Genomic DNA, 13,685 nt, shown 5'->3' with positions numbered 1-13,685 from the left:
TCCACTCCCACCTCCACCCTGCCCCACAAGGGGACAATCCTTGGGCTAAACTGGCTGGCCTCCAGACTCAGCATTTGAGGATGGGTCCCAAAGCAGATTCCAAATATCCAAATACTGGGAGGGCCCATGATCTTCCTGAAAGCCAGCACCCCACATGCACTCATCAATCAGCACATGCTCTTCCTGAAACCTGGCACCCTGTGTGTACCCTTCAATCACTGGAACCTTGAGGAAGCAGAGTTTGCCCTCCCTTCCCATCCCCAAGTGGCCCAGAGTGATGATGGCCACAAACATCATAGGGAGATGAGGCAGGGGGAGCAGTGCCTGCCTCCCTGTCTGCTAGGAAACACCCAGGAGGCTGAGTCTCCACAGGAGTCCCTGAAATGGACTTCTGCCAGAGAGGGAAATGATGTGGATTAGAGAGCAAGGCTGGTTGGTGGTGGCACCTCCTGGGGTGAGGGAAGCATTCAGGGAAGGGCTCCTGAGAGTTACAGGAGGCTTGCCAGCATGGGAAGGGCTAAAAGTTAAACTATGTTCATGATATAATTTTCAGTAATAATATCTTGTACAAACATGAGCCACAATGATTATACACATTTAAACTCCTCAGCATACAAATACAAGCCATAAGATGACAGCCAACACCTCCTTGCGCGCCAAGCTACCGGAACAGGCGGTCAGAGGGGAGAATGCTGAAGGGGCAGTGATGCAGTCAGTGCCCAACGCTGGGATCCCACGTGGCATCTTTCCCCCATCATCACCATCATCGTCCCCAAGGGGCCGGGCCTGGAGACTGGGCAGAAAGAGGTGCTAACATCTCAGAAGCTCTGACACCAGGGCTAGCCCTGCTTGTGTACCCGAGTTGGTCCAGCACTCCTGCACTTGCTGCAGTGAGGAGCTCACCTCTGGTAAGCTAAGTTCTCTAAAGGACTGAAAAGGAAGCCTTAGAATCACTATTTTCTCTGAGTATCTATAATTGTGGGAGGCACACTCCATTTTGGGGTACACTCCTAGAATTTTGGAGACCGGGCTTGAGATGCTTGGCAGGATGCAGTGTAAGGTATTTTCCTTCCTTGCTGAATCGCCCTGTTTGGGGGCAATTCTATGCAGAAAGGCTGAGGGAATAGCTAAGCAAGCTGAGGCTGTAAGAGCTGCCTCCCAAGGGGCTATAGGCTCGCGAGGGGTATGAAAACCTGGGGTAATGCAAGACTGACTTGGAGTTAAAACCCTACAAAGGGAGATGGGTCACTAGGGCAAAGGGAAGATTTCAAGCAGCCGCCAATTAGAGGCAGCTTTGTAAAACGTATTAGACCATTACTCCCGGGGCTTTCATCTCAGGCCAAGAAAACTACATGATTTCTAACCGCAAAAACTTGAGAAACAGACTAAAAGAAACATGCTCCTCAGACTGTGCGATGGGGTGAACCCTCAGATGCAGAGAGAGTAGCCACATGCATCCAAGCAGCGAGGGCTGTGCACACACGCACATGCGTGCATGGGTGTGCATGCACGCACACGCATTTCTACGCCATCTGCCTCCACACAGGGTGCTTTCTGGGCCAGCTCTGCGGTGGGCAGGCCGGCCCTCACTCGGCTGGCTGAGACAGACAGGTCTGGCCAGATGGTCTCCACCTGCGTTTGATTACCACCCACCAGGCTGGCTGGATGCAACCTCTAAACTCTGAAACATGAGTTTAGAATGGCCCAGCCTCAGGATAAACACACAACCTGGAGCCTGTCAGAAGGCCTCTTCTTCAAAGCAGATTGCTCAGGCAATAGCCCAGTGACAAGGTCATTCAGTCTTTAAGGTCCCCCGGAGAGGCCTGGCCTGGTCTGCATTCCCTCAAGTGAGGGTTTCTCCAGCCAAAGCAGATTTATCTGACCAGACGACGAAGCCCCTCCTGGAGAGCAGCTGTCTCGCGCATCCTCCAAGAAAGGAAAGCATGAGAGGAAATCGGCACGTGCTGCAGAAGGTGGGATCAGGGTCAGAGCAAAGAATCTAACACCGAAGGCTGCTAAAATACTGGCTGGTGGGAAAGGGGCCCAGTGGAATTTCTTCCTACAGAGATTCTTAAAGGAATATACTACAGATCCCCCCCAATCTGGCAGGGAGGGGTTCTAACTGTCTTGTTGCAGAAGGATGGATGAGACGGCCTCTCAAGATTGTTTCCAGCTCAAGAACTTCTGATCCTGCTCACTGAGGTGCTCAAGGGAGAAGCTGGCTTTGTCCCAGCAGTTTAGTGAGCCTAGGCAATGGCTGTGCCAGCCTCAAGAGTAACATTAAACCTGCCAACAGGAAAAACATGTGCCTTGAATCCTGACATAGTTGTGCAACCACTGGAACCTGCCCAAAGGTCTCCCCCAAAGCACCTGATTAAGAAGGTACCAATCAGACAAACAGGAACCTGGGAGAGACTTTCTAGAGTGTGGGTAAGCAGAAAAAGCTGACCTAAAAGTTGGCATCTCATGCTCAACACCATTAATTATTAGGAAAATTCAAATCAAAACTACAATGAGGTGCCACTTCATACCCTCTAGGATGGCCAAAATAAAAGACAGACAGTAACAAGTGTTGACGAGGATGTAGAGAAACTGGAACACTCACACTTTGCTGGTGGGAAGTAAAATGGCAGAGCTGCTTTGGAAAACAGTTTGGCAGTTCTTCAGAAAGTTAAATACACCGTATGACACAGCTGTTCCTCTCCTAGGTATATACCCAAGAGAACCAAAAACATTTTTCACACAAAAACTTGTACACTTATGTTCACAGTAGCATTATTCATAATAACCAAAAAGTGGAAGCAACCAAAATGTCATCAACATATAAACGGATAACCAAAACATAGTATATCCATACAATGGAACATTATTTGGCAATAAAAAGGAATGCTGTACTGATTATTTGCTATAACATGGGTGACCCCTGGAAACATTATGCTAAGTGAATGAAGCCAGATACAAAAGACCACATATTGCATGATTCCATTTATATGAAATGTCCAGAACAGACAACTCCACAGAGACAGAAAGACTAGTGGTTGCCAGGGGTTGGAGAAGGAGAGAATGGGGAATGTCTGCTAATGGGTATAGAGATTCTTTTTGGAGTGATGGAAATGTTCTGGAATTAAATAATTGGGATGATTGCACAACCTTGTGAATATACTAAAAAGCACCGAATTGTACACTTTAAAAGGGTGAATCTCATGGTGTGTGAATTATATCAAAAAAAAAAAAAGTTGGCATCTCAGATACACCTAAATGCTAGGGGAAGCAGGGCCAACCATGTCAGGCCTTTACCTAGCTCTATCTACTAATAACCACTACAATTAACTGAATACCTACTAAGTTTGAGGCCTTGTACTAAGCACTTTTCTGATGCCATATTATTTAATTCTCCAACAACCCTGTGACTCAGCCATTGTTATCCTCATTTAACTAACATATGAGAAAAAGACACCTGAGAGAGTTTAAGTAATGTTCTATAAGTCATCCAGTAAGCAAGTGGTGGACTTCAGACTTGAGGTCTGACTCCAAAGCCCATCTTCTTATTGCTGTGTGACCTCAGGCAAAATATTTAACCTCTCCATGCCTCAGTTTTCTCATCTACAAAATGGGGATAATAACAGTAACTATTTCAGAGTTGTTGTGAGGATTAAATATTCAGAAACCACCTGGAACACTATAAGCATTATATCACACTAAGTGAAAGAAGGCAGTTACAAAAGACCATATGTTGTATGAATCCATGTATGTGATATGATAAATAACAGAATTTGTAATATATTATATATTTATATTACATAAAATGTCAAGCATAGGCAAATCTATAGGAACAGAAAGTAGATCAGTGACTGCCTCAGGCTGAGGACTAATGACAAATGCAAAGTCACCACTAATGGGTATGGGGTTTCTTTTGAGGGTGATAAAAAAAGTTCTAAAATTAGTTTATGGTGATGGTTACACAACTCTTGAATATACTAAAACCCACTAAACAGTACACTTTAAGTTATGATGGTTATATAACTCTTGAATATACTAAAAACCACTAAACCGTATACGAAAAACCACTAACCACACACTGTATGGTATGTGAATTTTATCTCAATAAAGCTGTTTTTAAAACCTGAAGGGAAAAAAATCCAAAGAACTAATAGTAAAAAAAATTCACAAACTATAGCTATAGATATATTCTCCTAAGCATACAACAAGATGGTCAATCTCACTCATTTGCAACTCAAAAGCAAATTAAAAAAAAATGATACCATTATCACTTATCAGATTGGCAAAAATTTTAAAGTATGACATTACATTCTATTGATGAGGCTATGAAAAAGGTATTTTCATATGTTGCTGGTGGGGATACAAATTAGTACAACCTCTTTGGAGGGGAAGTTAGCAAAACCTAACAAAATTACATATTGTTTACCTTTTTTTTTTTTTTTTTGGACATGCTGCACAGCTTGCAGGATCTCAGTTCCCTGACCAGGGATTGAACCTGGGCCACGGCAGTGAAAGCCCAGAATCCTAACCACTAGACCACCAGGGAACTCCCATCACACTGTCTACCTTCTGACCCAGCGATCCCACTCTAAGAATTTGTGATCCCCAAATATTGGAAGCAACTAAATGCCCATTCATAGGAGAGTGGTCCGAAGAGTACTATGCAGATGTAAGAAAGAATGAGGAAGAGCTCTACAAACTGATATGGAAACTGTTAAGTAAAAACAACAAACGAGTACTATAGCATGCCACCTTTTGAGGAACAGAAAAGGGAAGACAGGAAAATGTACATGTATCTGCTCATTTCTGCAAAAAGCAACACAGGAAGGATAAATCAGAAGTAAGATTGGTTATCTACAGGCAATAGCAATAGGAGGGAATCAGGTGGAAAGTACTGTGTGGTGTGGGATGTATGAGTGTATGACATTTCTCTGAATATACATTTTTTTGGATCAACGATAATGCTTTCACATACTCAAAATAAACAAGGATGGAGGAAAATGCTAAATGTAATACAAACATAAATTAGTGAACTTAACTGTACTTCAATGAACAATATAACCACACTGAAGAGGGGAAAAAAAAGAAGCCACCCAAGTACCTTACGTACACAGTATGTTGACCACATGTCATCAGGCTAAAGCCAAAAAGTACAGTAAAATACTGAACCCTGATTAGTAGGTTTACTTTTTGCAGTGTTATGAGTTGGTAATTCTGAAACTACCTTCTGTGTAAATGTACTGTGGATAATGAGAGCCAGGTTTCTCTCATTGTCAGAAATGTTAAAAACTGGTAAACATTTCAAGGTTAGAAATACATAAAAAAGGATGGACAGAATGAGGCTCATAGGTATAATTTTGGAATTAAAGGTATCAATATGGTATTTAAGAGAGGAATAGATATAGAAATAGATAAAGATGTGGGTGTGGGTGTGATATATGTGTGTGTATTTCCTAGCTCTCTCCACTAAGTGACACCCCAAAAGCAATGATAACTCCTAGCACTCAGATTTTGGTGCCTAAATACCATCTGCCATTAAAAGAAAAGAGCTCACTGGAGAAATGGCTGAATCTAGGGTTGGGAAAGCACGAAATGAGCCTGGAACTTTTCGTTGTGCCAGAAGGTAAGTAAGTACTTGAAGAATGATGGGAACATGTCAAAAGTAGAGAGAAGCCAAACTGAAGGGCTCCCACTGGCCAAATCTAGGACAATTTAAGCATCGAAACAAATGGTATTAACAAATTATAACCTATTAAAGTAAAAATCCATGACTCCATACTGATTGTAATGGACCTAGTAACACTGGCTCTATAGATTTTGGACTTACCAGCCTCCATAATTACATGAGCCAATTCCTTATTTTATGTATATATGAGGGGTAGCAGCTTTTCCCTCTTGTGTTTGGAAAGAGCTTTTTCTATAAATATTTTCTGTGGTATTTATAAAACATTCAGAAACAATCTAAATACTCTACAAAGTAGGGGTATTATCAGTTCTGGTGCATTGTGTGGTGGGACATTACATGGTCATTAAAAATGAGACTTTTTTTTAACAAGTTTATTTTCTTTTTCTTTTTTTTTTAATATTTTATTTATTTATTTTTGGCTGTGTTGGGTCTTCGTTTCTGTGCAAGGGCTTTCTCTAGTTGCGGCGAGCAGGGGCCACTCTTCATCGTGGTGCACGGGCCTCTCACTGTCGCGGCCTCTCTTGTTGTGGAGCACAAGCTCCAGACGCGCAGGCTCAATAGTGTGGCTCACGGGCCTAGCTGCTCCGTGGCATGTGGGATCTTCCCAGACCAGGGCTCGAACCCGTGTCCTCTGCGTTGGCAGGCAGATTCTCAACTACTGCGCCACCAGGGAAGCCCAAAATGAGACTTCTTGAAAGCAGGAGGACTAATCCCTGAGTTTTGAGAGGCAAAGAGTTTTCCGCCTCTAACTGGTGAGGAGGAACAGGAAGTATAAGTCAGAACCCCACTCTATATCCTCTATTGTTTGCTGTTCACCTACTTCTAACTATAAGATAAAAATATAGGGGCTTCCCTGGTGGCACAGTCGTTGAGAGTCCGCCTAAAAAAAAAAAAAAAAAAAAAAAATATAATATAAATAACTTTTTTAAGTGGTCATGAAATTGGAACCTTTGTGCATTACTTGTGGGAATATAAAATGGTGCGGCCACTGTGGAAAACAGTATAGCGGTTTCTCAAAAAAATAAAATAAACATAGATTAAAGATTAAACAGATTTATCAGATGATTTAGCAATTCCACTTCTGGGTATAACCGAAAGAAATGAAAGCAGGTACTTGAACAGATTTTGTACACTCATGTTCACAGCAGCTTTATTCAATAGCCCAAAGGTGAAAATAACCCAAATGTCCATCAACGAATGAATGGATTTTTAAAAATGTGCTATATACACACAATGGAAAATTATTTAGTCTTAAAAAGGAAGGAAATTCTGACACATGCTACAACATGAATGAGCCTTGAAGACATTATGCTAAGTGAAGTAAGCTAGTCACAAAAGAACAAACATTATATGATTCCACTCACATGAGGTCCCTAGAGTAGTCAAATTCAGAGAGGCAGAAGATAGAATGGTGGTTGCCAGGGACTATGGGAAGAGGTGAATGGGATATTATTGTTTAATGGGTATAGAGTTTCAGTTTGAGAAGTTGAAAAGGTTCTGGAGATGGACGGTGGTAATAATAATTCCACTAAATACATCAAAAATGATTAAAATGATAAATTTCATGTTATATATATTTTACTAGAAACAAATGGTTTTTAAAAAGCATGAAACAAAACTTACTATAATGTGTGATCCAAAATATTTGACACACACAATGTAAAAATATATGAGAAAAAGGAAGAAAATGCAATAAAATTATTGAATATTATAGTGGCTATCACAATACAATTTTTCTTTTTCAAACTTCTTTGTACTTTCGAAGTTTTCTACCATTTATACCCTCCAGTCTAGACTGTAAACCCCACAAGGGCAGGACTGTCTTGTTCACTACTGTATCTGCCCATCTAGCCTGCCAGGCTTCTCACAGAACCTGTTGGCTAAGTGTCCATACTGGACACTCATGGTATGACAGAAGAGTCCTGTGGTCAGTGCCCACTTTTTCTAAGGGTGGCCTGGATACTTCTGAAGCAAGAAACGCTGGGCCAGCTAAGAATGCCACTGACCTTGTGAAGGTAGTACCTCTGAAGTCAGGTCTACAGACTGTGGCTCAGTCTCAAGCTCAGTGCTGGCGTCAGAAGAACAGGAAGAGAGGACCATTTTCCTCTGGAGACATATGGCACAGGAGGACAGCCCAGTCCAATTCCAGAATCAAGACTGATGTCACTTCATTCCCTACAAAAGCTCCTGTTGGGCTTCCCTGGTGGCGCAGTGGTTGAGAGTCTGCCTGCCGATGTATAAAAAAAAAAAAAAAAAAAAAAAAAAAAAAAAGCTCCTGTTGTCCTTCCTCCCCTACCCACTGGTTCCAGGCTGGCTGGAGAACTGGGTAAAAACAGGCCTTTATCCTGGGGCTGGTCTTCCCTTCCAGCCAGCCCTCCTCCTTGGGATCAGGCTTTGCTCCCTGCTTTACTGAGTTGGATATTCTCTCCCAGAAGAATGGAGCCTCTAGGTCCCGTCCCAGGGGAACAGACAGAAAAGCTTTTCCTTTGGTGTCCTCCCTCCAAGTGCACACACACATCCCCAGCTGGACCCAGCGATTACAGAAAGAACTGAAACGAAGACCTCCAGTAGCTCTGGGGCTCGGCACAGGAGGCTGCCTATCTCTTCTCCACAAGCTCTCTGCCTTGCAGGGCAACACCAAGCAAGTGCAAGGACCATATATCCAAACTCCAGCACATGCTTGGAGCACCAGCTGCCTTTACTATTTGCACCAAGTTTCTTGAGAAGGTCAGTCTGCTCCAAGGCCCTCAGTGCTGGCCCAAGCCCCATGACGCCCTGGGATTGGCCACTACTCTGCCCCTTACACCCATGCAGAGAATAAAGAGCTGCCTGGCAAACAGAGGGCACCACTGGAAACCACTTCACTAGGGAAAACAGAATGTGAGCATTTCCCCATGCATGGCCTCTATCTGTCCCCTAGGGGACTTTCTAGGTGAAGAAAGAGGGACAAAAGCCAGAGCCCTGCTTTCTCCAGGGCTCTGCCACCTCCTTACCACACATAGTTTCCCCAGGTAACCTCACAAAATGGTTTCCAGCACCAGGTCTGTGTTGAGGATGCCCAAATCTATCCCCAAGCAAAGGACCAAACCCAGACACCGCAAACTCAGTACATACAAATCTGAACTCAGTATCTCCCCAAACGTGATCCTTCTCCATCTTTCTCTAACTGAAGACGAGTACTACTATGGTAGCCTGTATAATGGCTCCCCAGATATACACATTCTAATCTGTGGAACCTGTGTATGTTACCTTTCATGGCAAAAGGGACTTTGCAGATGTGATTAAGGATCTTGAGATGCTAGATGATATCTGGGTGAGCTCAAGGTAACCCATACGAGTCCTTAAAAGTGGAAGGGAGAGGCAGAAGAGTAGGTCAAAGAGATGTGACATGAGGACTTGGCCTGCATTGCCAGTTTTGAAACTGGAGGACGGGGCATGAGCCAAGGAAGGCATGTAGCCCCTAAAAGCTGGTAAAGGAAACGGAATATAGCCCAGCTGACACCTTGATTTTAGCCCAGTGAGACCCATGTCAGACATCTGACCTCCAGAACTGTAAGACAATCAATGTGGTAATTTGTTATGGCAGCAATAGGAAACTAGTACAGCCACTAAGCCAGAATCCCAGGAGTCATCCTCCAGCCCTCCCTGTCCTCCTGTGCAGCCAGGCTGGCAGTCACTGAGGTCTGTTGACACTTCCTCCTCCCTCCTCAGCAGCTCTCAAATCTGTTCTCTTCTCTCCATCCTCACTGCCACACCATGGGTTGTCCTTGCCACACCATGGGTTGTCCTTTTTTTTTCCCTAAGGTAGAGTCGATGTACAGTATTATGTAAGTTTCAGGTGTACAACATAGTGATTTACAATTTCTAAAGGTTATATTTCATCTAAAGTTATTATAATATGTTGGTTATACTCCCTTCATCCTACACTTGGATGGCCAACACTGCTCTTCCTCACTGATCTCCTGCCTCCTGCCCTATTCAGTTCTTCACTCTGATGTTCTCAAAATGGGATATGATGTACCTCTCCCCTGCTAAAAAATCCTCCAACGCCCACCCCCACTCCAAACCTTCAGGGTAAAGTGCAGACTTCTCAACAAGACCACCAGGAACTGGGTCCCCCTCACCTCCTCGGCCTCACAATGAATGAATGACTGGCAGATCCCTGACACACTAATGACTTCCTCACCTCTGAGACTCTGCACAGGTTGTTCCCTTTTTCTCTGCCCTCTGCTTATCTTCAGGAAGGCTCAGGTGTTACCTTCTCTGAGCTGGGTACCTGTGCTGAGTATCTTCGGTTTGCTCTTCTAGGTCCATCCCCACCATGGCAGACAGATCCTGAGGTGGCCCCCACGACCTCTGCCTCCTGTGTTCATGCCTTTGTGGAATCCCCCCTCCATTTTTTTTTTCAAGTATTTATTTATTTATTTCGCTGCACTGGTCTTAGTCGCAGCACGCGGGATCTTCGTTGCAGCATGCGGGATCTTTAATTGCGGCATGTGGGATCTAGTTCCCTGGCCAGGGATCGAACCCGGGCCCTCTGCATTGGGAGTGCGGGGTCTTAACTGCTGGACCACCAGAGGAGTCCCGGAATCCCCCCTCCTTGAATGCGGGTAGGACCTGGGACTTGCTTTTAACCAACAGAACCTGGCTAGGTGACAGAATATCACTCTCATGATTATGTCACATTATGTAAGACCATGTCTTGCTAGCAGTTGCTATCACCATTGCTGGCTCTGAAGAACTTTTCAGGACTCTTGCAAGGAAAGAAATTCTGCCGATAACTTGAGGGAGTTTGGAAGTACTAGATACTTCCCCAATGGAGCCTCAGATGAGAATGCAGGCCAGCTGACACTGATTGCAGCCTTGTGAGACCCTAAGCAGAACACTCAGCTCAGCTACACCTGGACCCCTGACCCAGAGGAGATGTGAGATTATGTGTGCTGTTTTGAGCTACTAAATTTGTGGTAATTTGTATTGCGGCAATAGACAACCAACACATCCACCTTGCTCTCTGCCCTTTAAGGCTGACCTCTGTGGGGCTTCTGAGCCTTCTGGCTTCCACTTGGGTTCAGCCAGTGGAAGCCCTAAAGGAAATCAGAGGGAGGAAGGAGAGGGAGATCAGGGCTCCCTCCCTTTGAGACTACCTGAGGCTGGCCATGCTCCTCGACTGAAGGTTAGTGCTAAAGGTCACTCTGAGGAGGGACACTCTACACAACTCTTTCCTTCTAGGTTCTCAAATCTCACTCCGTCCTCTGGTCCCTTCAGCGCTAGGAGAGCAGCAGCCAAGCCAACCACTAGCCCTGCATTAGTGCACTATCCTCTATGGTGCCCTTCCTTTATAAACAAACCCTCCCCCAGTTATCCTACTTTCAAGGTACCAAACTCTTTCTTGTTGAGTTCCTGACCAATATAGGGCACCTACCACTCTTCCTTACTCCTGTGCAAACCACCATCACAGGACCCTCCTTGCTATACTGTAACTGCCTTCCTACCTCTCCCATTAGGACTGGATTTGCCCCTTTTTGCACCACCAGTGACTCGCAAAGAAGTGCTCAGTGAAGGCTTGCTGAACAAGGGAACAGAGTGAGACTAAAATATCTACTAACTAGACTAAATCTGAGAAAAGAGGCAAAGTTTTACAAGATTTAGAATACTGGGCAAGGGATAAGGAGGCAAATGCCAGCCCAAGGTTATGAGCTGAAGGGCTCAGGCAGAGTGGTGAGCCGGCCCAGCAGTGCAGGGAAGCTGGGAAGTGAGGAAGGGAGACACAAGAGATTCTTAGTCTTGGGCTCTTGGGCTCTTTGAACCCTCTGGAGGTCCCAGGGTGGACTTAGGGAAGAAATTGCATAAAATTGTACTACCCTAGGGTCCTAATAAGATGCTAGAGAAGAGTCCAGTGATACAGGCAAGCATATGGGCAGTGGAGGTCACCTGAACTGACACAAAGCCCGGCTCCACCACTTGCTAGCTGACCCTTGGGCAAGTTAATTTCCATGTGCCCTGGAGTCTCCTCACCTATTAAACTGGGAGAAGAATATTTGCTTCATAGGGCAGTTGGGAGGCTTTTAATGGATGGCACAGGGTCCAGCACCAGCAAGTACCCAAACAGAGAAGCCAGTATTCATCCTTCCCTTGCTTAGTGCTCAGTAGAAGCAGTCCTGCTCATCATCTCTCCCTGAGAACAACAGCAGATGCCTCTAGCTTCCCTACCCTCTAGACTCTGCAGCTTAATCAGCCCCATCCTTCAAGAGCTGCCTGGATCTTCCAGCTTTGCCCAAGTTCCTGACCTTGGATCCCTCAAACCAGGCCCAAGATTCTTCCTGACTGCTTCCATGCTTTGCCCAAGTTCCTGACCTTGGATCCCTCAAACCAGGCCCAAGATTCTTCCTGACTGCTTCCATGCTTTGAGTGACAGCCATTACAACAGAATTCAGTAAACAATTACAAAATAAACATTTGCAAAGATTATGTTTTTATTTTGAACAATTCACAATTACTGATACTTCATGAGCTGTTTTGAAATGGTGTTTGGTGACTACACAAGTACTATTCGAGGTAATAAAACTTTGTAAAATTCTTTTCCAGTATGTTTATATGGTAATATTCTGACAGTTTAGATTTTTAAAACACTTCCAGCTATATTATATTAATTTTGCACAATCTTAAAGGAAGGGAAAAAAAGAAAGAAAGAGAAAAGCCATTATCAGTTGAGACTGTACACGCTCACACTGAGCTGGGATTCTCAGGAGTCTACAGTGCGGGGCAGGCAGCTTTGAGCTTTACCTCTGAGCAGCAGATACTCTTTCTACTACAACCAGACTCGTGGAATGCATTTGCCTACCCAAGTAGATGTTTCCTGAGATCCCTTGCTGGGAGCCAAGTACCATGTTCCCACAGCATTCCTCAAGTTTAAAAACAGTAGCTCCCAGGACTGATTTAGCTGAGAACCCAGCTAAACAAACTACCTGGCTCCCAACACTTAGGATGGCTTAACTCTATCCTGGGCTTTCAGTGAGCAAAGAGCTTCCCAGACTGAGAACTGAATCTAAGAAAAGCACCAAGCTAAGAGCCTCAGACGCTTTCTCTGCAGAATGATGGAAGCTGATCACCCCACCCTACTGGAGACCGACTGTACCTTCTTTCCTCTACTCCCATCCACCACCAAAGAACCCAAAGGTCAGTCCCCAGAGGGATTCCAAGCCTGCCCCGTGCTCTATAGGAATTCTGGGCCAAGGAAGAGCCTGGTCTTGAGTTTCTTGGCATCACTATGACAGCCCCCACTCTTGGCTTTGGGCTAAAGCAGCATCTATATAAAGATCTTTTAAAAAAAAAAAAAAAAAAAAGACAGGCTAGGCCAATGGCGGCAAGATCACAGTCTGATTTGGGAAGCGAGGTGCTGTCTGCACACAGGTGTACAGCCTGGGGGCTTCTTACAGACCCAAGAGCCAGGGCGTTCTGCCCAAGGACTTTCTGTCCACCCACAGCCTCCAGGACTCTGGGAAGTCGGCCACCCCAGATCGAGACACCTGAAAGAGGGTAATGGGAAGAAACAAATCTTTTTCAGCATCTCAGCTCCCCAAGAGCAAGGATTGTACTTATTGTGTTCTGTACATGGGCACATCATGTCACAGCTGAGCAAATGCTAAATGATAATAATATTCCCATTTCTGTCCAAAGAGAGAATTAGGCTGAGATGTTCAATGACAAACAAGATAAGACAGTATTAAAAAGCAATGAGCTTGGGCTTCCCTGGTGGCGCAGTGGTTGAGAGTCCGCCTGCCGATGCAGGGGACGTGGGTTCGTGCCCCGGTCTGGGAAGATCCCACGTGCCGCGGAGCGGCTGGGCCCGTGAGCCATGGCCGCTGAGCCTGCGCGTCCGGAGTCTGTGTTCCGCAGCGGGAGAGGCCACAACAGTGAGAGGCCCGCGTACCGCAAAAAAAAAAAAAAAAAAAAAAAAAAAAAAAAAAAAAAATTTTCTCTTCCTCACCCCCCCAGTTAA

General features: G+C 44.8%; 1 protein-coding gene across 1 annotated transcript in view; it reads right to left on the bottom strand.

Moving 5' to 3' along the window:
- SUFU (SUFU negative regulator of hedgehog signaling) overlaps positions 1-13,685 on the bottom strand; it is a 110,736-nt gene that overhangs the window by 76,904 nt on the left and 20,147 nt on the right. The gene's annotated exons all lie outside the window — the stretch shown is intronic.

This window comes from Neophocaena asiaeorientalis, unplaced genomic scaffold, assembly GCF_003031525.2.
Source record: "Neophocaena asiaeorientalis asiaeorientalis breed wild unplaced genomic scaffold, Neophocaena_asiaeorientalis_V1.1 scaffold240, whole genome shotgun sequence".
NCBI classification, from domain to species: domain Eukaryota; kingdom Metazoa; phylum Chordata; class Mammalia; order Artiodactyla; family Phocoenidae; genus Neophocaena; species Neophocaena asiaeorientalis.
This window is presented reverse-complemented; position numbering and strand designations above follow the sequence as displayed.